The 8,992-nt window shown below is 42.6% G+C and overlaps 1 long non-coding RNA gene across 1 annotated transcript; it reads right to left on the reverse strand.

Moving 5' to 3' along the window:
• Nucleotides 1-7,779: 7,779 nt before the first annotated feature.
• Nucleotides 7,780-8,756, reverse strand: LOC121973234. Its single transcript, XR_006109434.1, has 3 exons — nt 8,209-8,756; nt 8,026-8,140; nt 7,780-7,832 (listed from the first exon to the last, which is right to left on the reverse strand). It is a non-coding gene; the product is annotated as an uncharacterized LOC121973234 (long non-coding RNA).
• Between the last annotated feature and the right edge of the window lie 236 nt (nt 8,757-8,992).

An 8,992-nucleotide genomic window follows, 5' to 3' on the forward strand; every position in this document is an offset into this window, starting at 1 on the left:
TGTCAACGAATCATATCGAATCAAAGGTACACAGAAGATATAAAAACCTAGGTCCTGAACATGGTGAAGCATGGTATATCACTACCCCCTATAAGCATGTATAAACAAATAAAGTATACATGGGATGCAAATCAAGCAATCAATCAATCATGTATCAGATATTGGGTAGTGACTAACCGAAACAAATAAAGGACATAATTAATGCAACTTGTTAAATTCACTACTATGTATATCAAATGACATAAGTCAAAAGTACCCGCCTCCGAAAATAGAAAGGTCCAATCTGACTCCGAGATACTCGTCTCGCGTCAAAGTCCTGTGTTAAATCGCACAGTTTAGCTAATTTAATTATAAACTAATAGCTAAACTAATTTCTAATCCACTGACCAGTTAGGGTTAGTTTCATTAACCCCAACTACACCGTTATACAACTTCTAAACCTAAATCAATAATTATTGCTAACACAACTAGCAATAATCTAACACAAAGATCAAAACCATAAACCTTACCTCAATTCACAGCCTGTGGTTTCTTGATTCCCGATCGCAAAGTGTGTTGCTGTTGACAATTAAGTAGGCTGCTAAATGGGATAGCTGCCGGAACCCAAAATCATCCACTACAAACCTATACAGAAAATGCTACTTCATTTTCTACAAATCTGATGCCAACCACAGCTTGATTAACAAACTCACCTACTCTGTATCGGAGGTAGCTGCTGGTGCTAAGGCAGAGGTAGGGCAGAGGGGTTCACTGGGGAGAAACAAACTCGCACTCGGAAGTGGCACGCCAAGGAAGAACTAGGGTTTGATTCGTTGTTCTTGGCCGGATGTAATCCAAGCAGAGACGCACTGGCAAAGATGGGAAGAGGGGAAAAGGGCCACGGCACTGTGGTGGTCGGCGCTGGGACTCCAAGGAAAAGGCGCTGCTCCGTGCGTCGCCGGCGCGTTCCTAATCTCAGCGGCGGAGAGGGCTCGCGATCCAAGCTAGGGCAAAGGCAATAGGTCGGCTGCCGGCGTGATGCTCAGCTCAGGAAGATCGCCGGAAAATGAAGGGGTCGGCTAGGGCAGAGAGCGAAGCCGTCGGAGCTCTTGTGGTTGATGCTCGGCGTCGGCAGAGGATAAGATGTAAGAGAAGAGGAGGAAACCGAGAAGAGGAAGTGGAGGAAACCGCCGTGAGCACCGGTTAGGGCTCGGGTTCGCGCGGAGGGGGGGAAGAAGGCTCGGGCGTGCAGGGGTTTTCGGCGAGGAGGAGAGGAAGTAAAGAAAATAAAGAAAAGGAAAAATAAATAAGGAAAAGGAATTAAGAAATTCAACTTTTCCTCATTTAAATGGGGTAGCCTAAACAGGCTTTCCCGAAACCCAAATCTTATCCCCGTTAACTCGTCCATACGAGCTCCAAAAAATTTCTGAAAAATTTCCAAAAATTCCCTTATTAATATTCGCCTATTTTCGGTATTTTACATTCTCCCCCACTAATAAAAATTTGGTCCCCAAATTTCGTTATCTACCATCAGCAAGAACTAACAACAACTATAGAGTAAAAATGCTGAACGGTAAATAAATCACATACCTCAAGTGAAAAGATGGGGATATCGAGCTCGGATAGTATCCTCGAGCTCCCAAGTAGCCTCCTCGTCCGAATGATGCTGCCATCCGACTTTAACCAGCCGGATAGTCTTGTTCCGCAACTGACACTCTTTCCGGTCGAGAATCCGTACCGGAACCTCCTCATATGTAATGTCAGGCTGAAGGAAAACTGAGATATCTGTCAACACATTTGTCGGGTCGGTTATATATCTCCTCAGCATAGATACGTGGAATACATCGTGAATGCCTGACAGGGACGGTGGTAGTGCCAGATAGTAAGCTACCACTCCAATTCTCTCCAAGATTTGGAAAGGTCCAACATAACGCACAGCTAGCTTGCATCTGAGGTCAAATCTCTTCACCCTTTTCGTGGGTGAAACTCGCAGAAATACATGGTCGCCAATAGAGAACGCTAGGGGTCTGCGTCTCCGACCAGCATAACACTTCTGGCGAATCCTGTGCCTCTAATATCCTCGGTCTGATAGTATGGACCAACTCTGCCACACGCTGAGCTCTATGAGGTCCCAACAGCTGGGCCTCTCCAACCTCATCCCAAAGGACGGGTGTCCGACAAAGTCTACCATACAACGCCTCAAACGGTGCCATCTGGATAGCCGAATGAAAGCTGTTATTATAGGCTAACTCTAACAATGCAGATGGTCCTTCCAACTGCCTCCAAAATCCAATACACACGATCTCAGCAAGTCCTCTAGAGTCTGAATGGTCCGCTTTGACTATTCATCTGTCTGAGGATGGAAAGCTGTACTGAAACAGAGTTGCGTGCCCAAGGTCTGCTGCAAGCTCTGTCAAAAACGAGACGTGAACCGGGGGTCTCTATCCGAAATACTAGTCAACGGGACACCACGTGATCTGATGATCTTCCGACAAAACAAATCTACCAATCGATCCAGGAAATTAGTCTTCCGAATCGCTAACGAGTGCGTGGATTTGGTTAATCGATCAACGATTATCCAAATCGCGTCATGGCCTCGTCGTGTCCTCGGCAAACCTACCACAAAGTCCATGGTAATATGTTCTCATTTCCACTCAGAAATAGGAATTTGCTGAAGTAAGCCGGCAGATCTCTGGTGCTCGGCCTTCACTTGCTAACAGACAAGACATCTAGCTACAAAATCCGCGATGTCTTCCTTCATGTCGTCCTTCCTGTCGTTCCACTAATAGAAACACCTCAAATCTTGGTACATATGAGTACCGCCTAGGTGGACAGCAAATCGAGAGTGATGAGCTTCCTGAAGTAGCTCCTGTAAGACCGGATGAGACTGAGGTACGCATAATCTGTCTCGGAAGGATATAATACCCTCCTCGTCTCGTGTGAACTCGGTCTGCTACCCGGAAGCTATCTGGCTGCAAATAAACTGCAAATACTGATCAGCAACCTAAGGCTCTCGGATCCTCGTCCTGATTAACGACTGAGCAACCATGGTAACAGAGTACCCTGCTCTGTCTATCCTTATCCCTCAAGGCACAACTCGGAGAAACCTTGAATCAAGTCTTTGACCACAACTCGATGGCAAGCTAAAGTCCCTCTGGATTTCCTGCTAAGTGCATCAACAACCACATTAGCTCTTCTCGGGTGATAGCTAATGGTACAATCATAATCCTTCAGGAACTCCATCCATCTCCTCTGTCGGAGATTAAGTTCCTTCTAAGTAAACAGATATTTGAGACTCTTATGGTCAGTGAGAATATCAAATGTAACGCCATATAAATAATGTCGCCAAATCTTCATGGCAAAAATAATGACGACTAGCTCCAGATCATGTACAGGGTAGTTCTTCTCATGTTCCTTCAACCGACGAGAAGCATAGGAAACTACCATATCGTGTTGCATCAGAACAACGCTCAAACCCTGAATAGATGCGTCGGTGTAGAGGACATATCCGTCCTTTCCAGAAGGTAAAATCAAAATCGGAGCCGACACTAGTCTCCGCTTCAACTCCTAGAAGCTGGTCTTGTCATCCTTAGTCCAAGTGAACTTCACACCTTTCCAGGTCAGACGTGTCAGTGACATAGCTATCCGAGAGAAACCCTCAACGTATCTCCGGAAATATCGAGCCAAACAAAGGAAGTTGCGAGCCTCTTCTATAGACTCCATCTACTCCCAACGGTAACAACCTCGTCCTCCTGTGGAACCACGGTATACTCCTACTGGTGACCGTGTGTCTCAAACATCTCACAGAAGACAACCAAAATACACACTACTGAACTTCACATATAGACGTTTCCATCGAAACATCTCTAGAACTATGCAAAGATAGTGTACGTGATACACCTCATATCAGGAATAAAACACCACATCATCAATAACGATAACGAATTCTGATCCAATATCCTAGGGATACCCAAATCATCTAGTCCATGAAAACATCTAAGGCTCCACAAGCCCTAATGGTAAAACCAATACACATAATGTCCGTATCATAGACATTCCCAATCCATAAGATCCTCGACAATAAATCTGAAATATGATCACCAACGATATAAAACATCTAAGCATAGATCCTCCAGTGTGAGAGCAACGCTCCATCACAGAAAATACCACATATGTGGGAGCAACGCTCTACCACAAGAAATCCTCAATATGTAGGAATAACACTCCACTACAAATAATCCATAACATGTATCTGCAATAGATATGGAAGCAATGCTCCCCTACAAGCAATCCGAAATATGTATATGTGGGAGCTCCGCTCCACCACAAACGATCCATAAGTGTCCAAGGCACCTAACTATCCAACTAGAGGTTGCACGAGATCACTCAACCACATATCACTGTAGGCAGCCAAAGGTATAAATAACCTAGTAAACAAATCAAATCCATAGTCAACTCTATCATCATCCTAGTGGGTTGGTCACCCACTAATAGAAGAATTAGTTGACAGGGTTATACAACCAATAACATAATGTAGACACTCAGCATTCTACATTCAACATAGGTAGAATCATCATGATGCTACCCACCATACACCTGGTACACATGCACACACAACATATGTATAATCGACATAATCCTCCAATTTGTACACACCAAACACACTCATAGCACAGGTATAAATCAGTGTGATACCTCCAACAATACCTGTCAAACCCGTGTGTATATATCAACATAGGTATAATCAACAATACACCTCAACAACACTCACATGACATATGTATACCTATGCCAAGAGTATAATCAACGTAATACTTCCAACAAATCATAATCGACACGAGTATACTCTCAAAACAATCATATAATAAACGAGATACCTCAAATATTACACCCAACACATCTGCACATATCACAACTCAGATTAGATCGATAAGATACATCTAATAAAACACTCAAACATATGTGCACATTCCACAACATAGTTTTTAATTGACAAATACCTCCAATAAACAATCAGACATGTATGTATAACCACTCGGGTATAATATACTAGAAACCCACAATAATCATATGTATAAAGGTATACGACCCAAAAGATAAAGTCAGAATTCAAGAACATCAAGACACTCTCATTTTTTTATCCTCAAAAATATCAACCCACAAAATATCAGATGAATAAGTCTCTACTCCCCATGAGAGCAAGTTAAACATCAAATCATTATTTATCCACATAGTCCAATATCAGAGATAGCAAATATCAACTTTATCATCCTGTTAAACTAATCACAACTAACCAGATTTTATTAAAATCCATAAGTACACTCAACCGTAAACTCTCTAGCACCCGATTATAATCTGATCACCAACTATAATCATCAAACCTGTGAATATCATACATGACACTCACTATGTTACCATCAACGACAACCCAAATAATAGATCATCACAATAATTATCCATTAATAGATCATCTAAACAAATATCTAGTAATAGATCATCAGACAACCATATAACATTTACTCTCATAAATCATTAGAAATCAACATATCACAATATCTGATCTCATAATATCCCTCAACCTCAAACCATTCTCAACAATGATCAAACATGGTAACTCCCAATGAAACAATTTTCATCGTATCAGGTACCCTAATATCCAAAAGATATGAGTATAAAAACTCTACTGGCTCAGTCAACAGGAATATATAGGTATCATCCACTACCCATCAAACAATATCAGAGGTTGGTATGTGCCTCCATCTCCTACTAGTAGTAATAGAAGCTAAAACTACTACTGGTATGATATGAAAAATCACCAGAGACTATAATCCTTGATCTCTCTTAAGGTCAATCATGCTCAATGGCTAACCTATCACACGTAATGTGTGTTACAACAACCAGACAAGTACTAAAGATAAAGTGCTAATACATGTCATAACTATCATAAAATAAACATCATACCTATATGCCGTCCGAAGATGTTCCATCGCTGTCCAGTCCCCAACTTCTGACCTCAAAATTCCGAACGAGAAAATCGTCGAAAATCCATATAAATCCGAAACGGAAGTCCGAAACATAACCATAACAGAAATCTGTACAAACCGAAATAGACATCCAAAAATCCAGAACACCAAAAGCAGGTATCCATAACCTGCTCTGATACCAATAAATTGGTATCAGATAAATCTCGAAAATCCAAAACACGAAAATCCAACAAACGTCGCCGAACTCTGGCGCTCTGATACCAAGTAAATAAATTGGTATCAGGTTATCCCAAACATCAAAAATACGAAAACAAAAGATCGTATACCTGTGCTCTGATACCACTAAATTGTCACGCCCCAGAGGAGTCCCTGTCCGAGAAAATTTCGGCAGCATCTCCCCTGTACGGTGGACAATCTGAAACTTTTCTACAAGCACTAAATACCTCAGCCACATGCGGCTGGAATAATAACAACAAAATAAATCATCACCACGCAGTTTATATAAGTAAACAGAAATATAATACCCTGACTCGAAATCAACCCTACTCCACTACACTCGTAAAGCTCAAATCCGATGAACTCACCTCTTCTGCCGTCCAGGCAGACATGTAGTAGAATAAATCCAAATCTAAATCCATCGACATAATAAAATCCATACAATGTTCATAAGTAGAATAATTCAAAACATAACAAGTTCAAAACAGTATAGAACAGAAAAGAAACCAAAAGAAAACCAATCATATCCTCGAGGTCTGCAGGGACCAGCAACTGGAACTCTCTCCTGACAGCATCAACCTGAAAATATCAACAATGGAGGCGGGGTGAGTCCAACACTCAGCAGGTACAATTGATATACAAGGTAGGGAAATAACACCTAGCACTAATCATGCGTACAGTTTCCTGATATAAGAAAGATAAAAATATGTATCTGAAGTAAACAGAAGAGAAACTGTACTGTCAAACAGTCCGAAAGATAGGGAAATCCTGTATGCATGTCAAACATAGGTATCCAAACAATATGCAGCATATAAATGCAGCAAAAACAAACACAAGCAATAAATGCATCATGCATATGATGCCAATGATGCGTCCTGGTCACCCCTGACGCCAGTCAATCATCTCACACAATAGTGAGGCCGAGTGAGTAGGGCTGTGACAACCGTGCACTCTGTCGTCACTACTCCTGATGAGTGACCGAGTGGACGGGATGCCGTCGGAGTACACCTATCCTCCTACCCCAAATCATAAATGGGGGAGCGCAATGCTCTCATCTCCCGGTACACGATAACGGGGAGGAATCCCTGCCGGATAACACGTTATGTCACACTACCCATGAGCGGACCAACGGTGCCTAACAGAGTCCCTGCTGCAACACACTCAGCCTGAATCGACCACTAACCCATGAGTGGTGGTGTGTGCAGATCCATGTAACTGGCGATGTGCTCAACAATAATAGAGTGGACTATCGCACAGCATGCAATCATGCAAATGGTGCATGGCATAACCATAAAAACATCCTGACCTAATCCATATATATAGAAAAGTGCACCCTAGGTCAACGAATCATATCGAATCAAAGGTACACAGAAGATATAAAAACCTAGGTCCTGAACATGGTGAAGCATGGTATATCACTACCCCCTATAAGCATGTATAAACAAATAAAGTATACATGGGATGCAAATCAAGCAATCAATCAATCATGTATCAGATATTGGGTAGTGACTAACCGAAACAAATAAAGGACATAATTAATGCAACTTGTTAAATTCACTACTATGTATATCAAATGACATAAGTCAAAAGTACCCGCCTCCGAAAATAGAAAGGTCCAATCTGACTCCGAGATACTCGTCTCGCGTCAAAGTCCTGTGTTAAATCGCACAGTTTAGCTAATTTAATTATAAACTAATAGCTAAACTAATTTCTAATCCACTGACCAGTTAGGGTTAGTTTCATTAACCCCAACTACACCGTTATCCAACTTCTAAACCTAAATCAATAATTATTGCTAAGACAACTAGCAATAATCTAACACAAAGATCAAAACCATAAACCTTACCTCAATTCACAGCCTGTGGTTTCTTGATTCCCGATCGCAAAGTGTGTTGCTGTTGACAATTAAGTAGGTTGCTAAATGGGATAGCTGCTGGAACCCAAAATCATCCACTACAAACCTATACAGAAAATGCTACTTCATTTTCTACAAATCTGATGCCAACCACAGCTTGATTAACAAACTCACCTACTCTGTATCGGAGGTAGCTGCTGGTGCTAAGGTAGAGGTAGGGCAGAGGGGTTCGCTGTGGAGAAACAAACTTGCACTCGGAAGTGGCACGCCAAGGAAGAACTAGGGTTTGATTCGTTGTTCTTGGCCGGATGTAATCCAAGCAGAGACGCACTGGCGAAGATGGGAAGAGGGGAAAAGGGCCACGACACTGTGGTGGTCGGCGCTGGGACTCCAGGGAAAAGGCGCTGTTCCGTGCGTCGCCGGCGCGTTCCTGATCTCAGCGGCGGAGAGGGCTCGCGATCCAAGCTAGGGCAAAGGCAATAGGTCGGCTGCCGGCGTGATGCTCGGCTCAGGAAGATCGCCGGCAAATGAAAGGGTCGGCTAGGGCAGAGTGCGAAGCCGCCGGAGCTCTTGTGGTTGATGCTCGGCGTCGGCAGAGGATAAGATGTAAGAGAAGAGGAGGGAACCGAGAAGAGGAAGTGGAGGAAACCGCCGTGAGCGCCGGTTAGGGCTCGGGTTCGCGCGGAGGGGGGGAAGAAGGCTCGGGCGTGCAGGGGGTTTCGGCGAGGAGGAGAGGAAGTAAAGAAAATAAAGAAAAGGAAAAATAAATAAAGAAAAGGAATTAAGAAATTCAACTTTTCCTCATTTAAATGGGGTAGCCTAAATAGGCTTTCCCGGAACCCAAATCTTATCCCTGTTGACTCGTCCATACGAGCTCCGAAAAATTTCTGAAAAATTTTCAAAAATTTTAAAAAATTCCCTTATTAATATTTGCCTATTTTCGGTATTTTACAATGTC

The sequence above is a fragment of the Zingiber officinale genome, chromosome 4A, assembly GCF_018446385.1.
Source record: "Zingiber officinale cultivar Zhangliang chromosome 4A, Zo_v1.1, whole genome shotgun sequence".
NCBI lineage: Eukaryota > Viridiplantae > Streptophyta > Magnoliopsida > Zingiberales > Zingiberaceae > Zingiber > Zingiber officinale.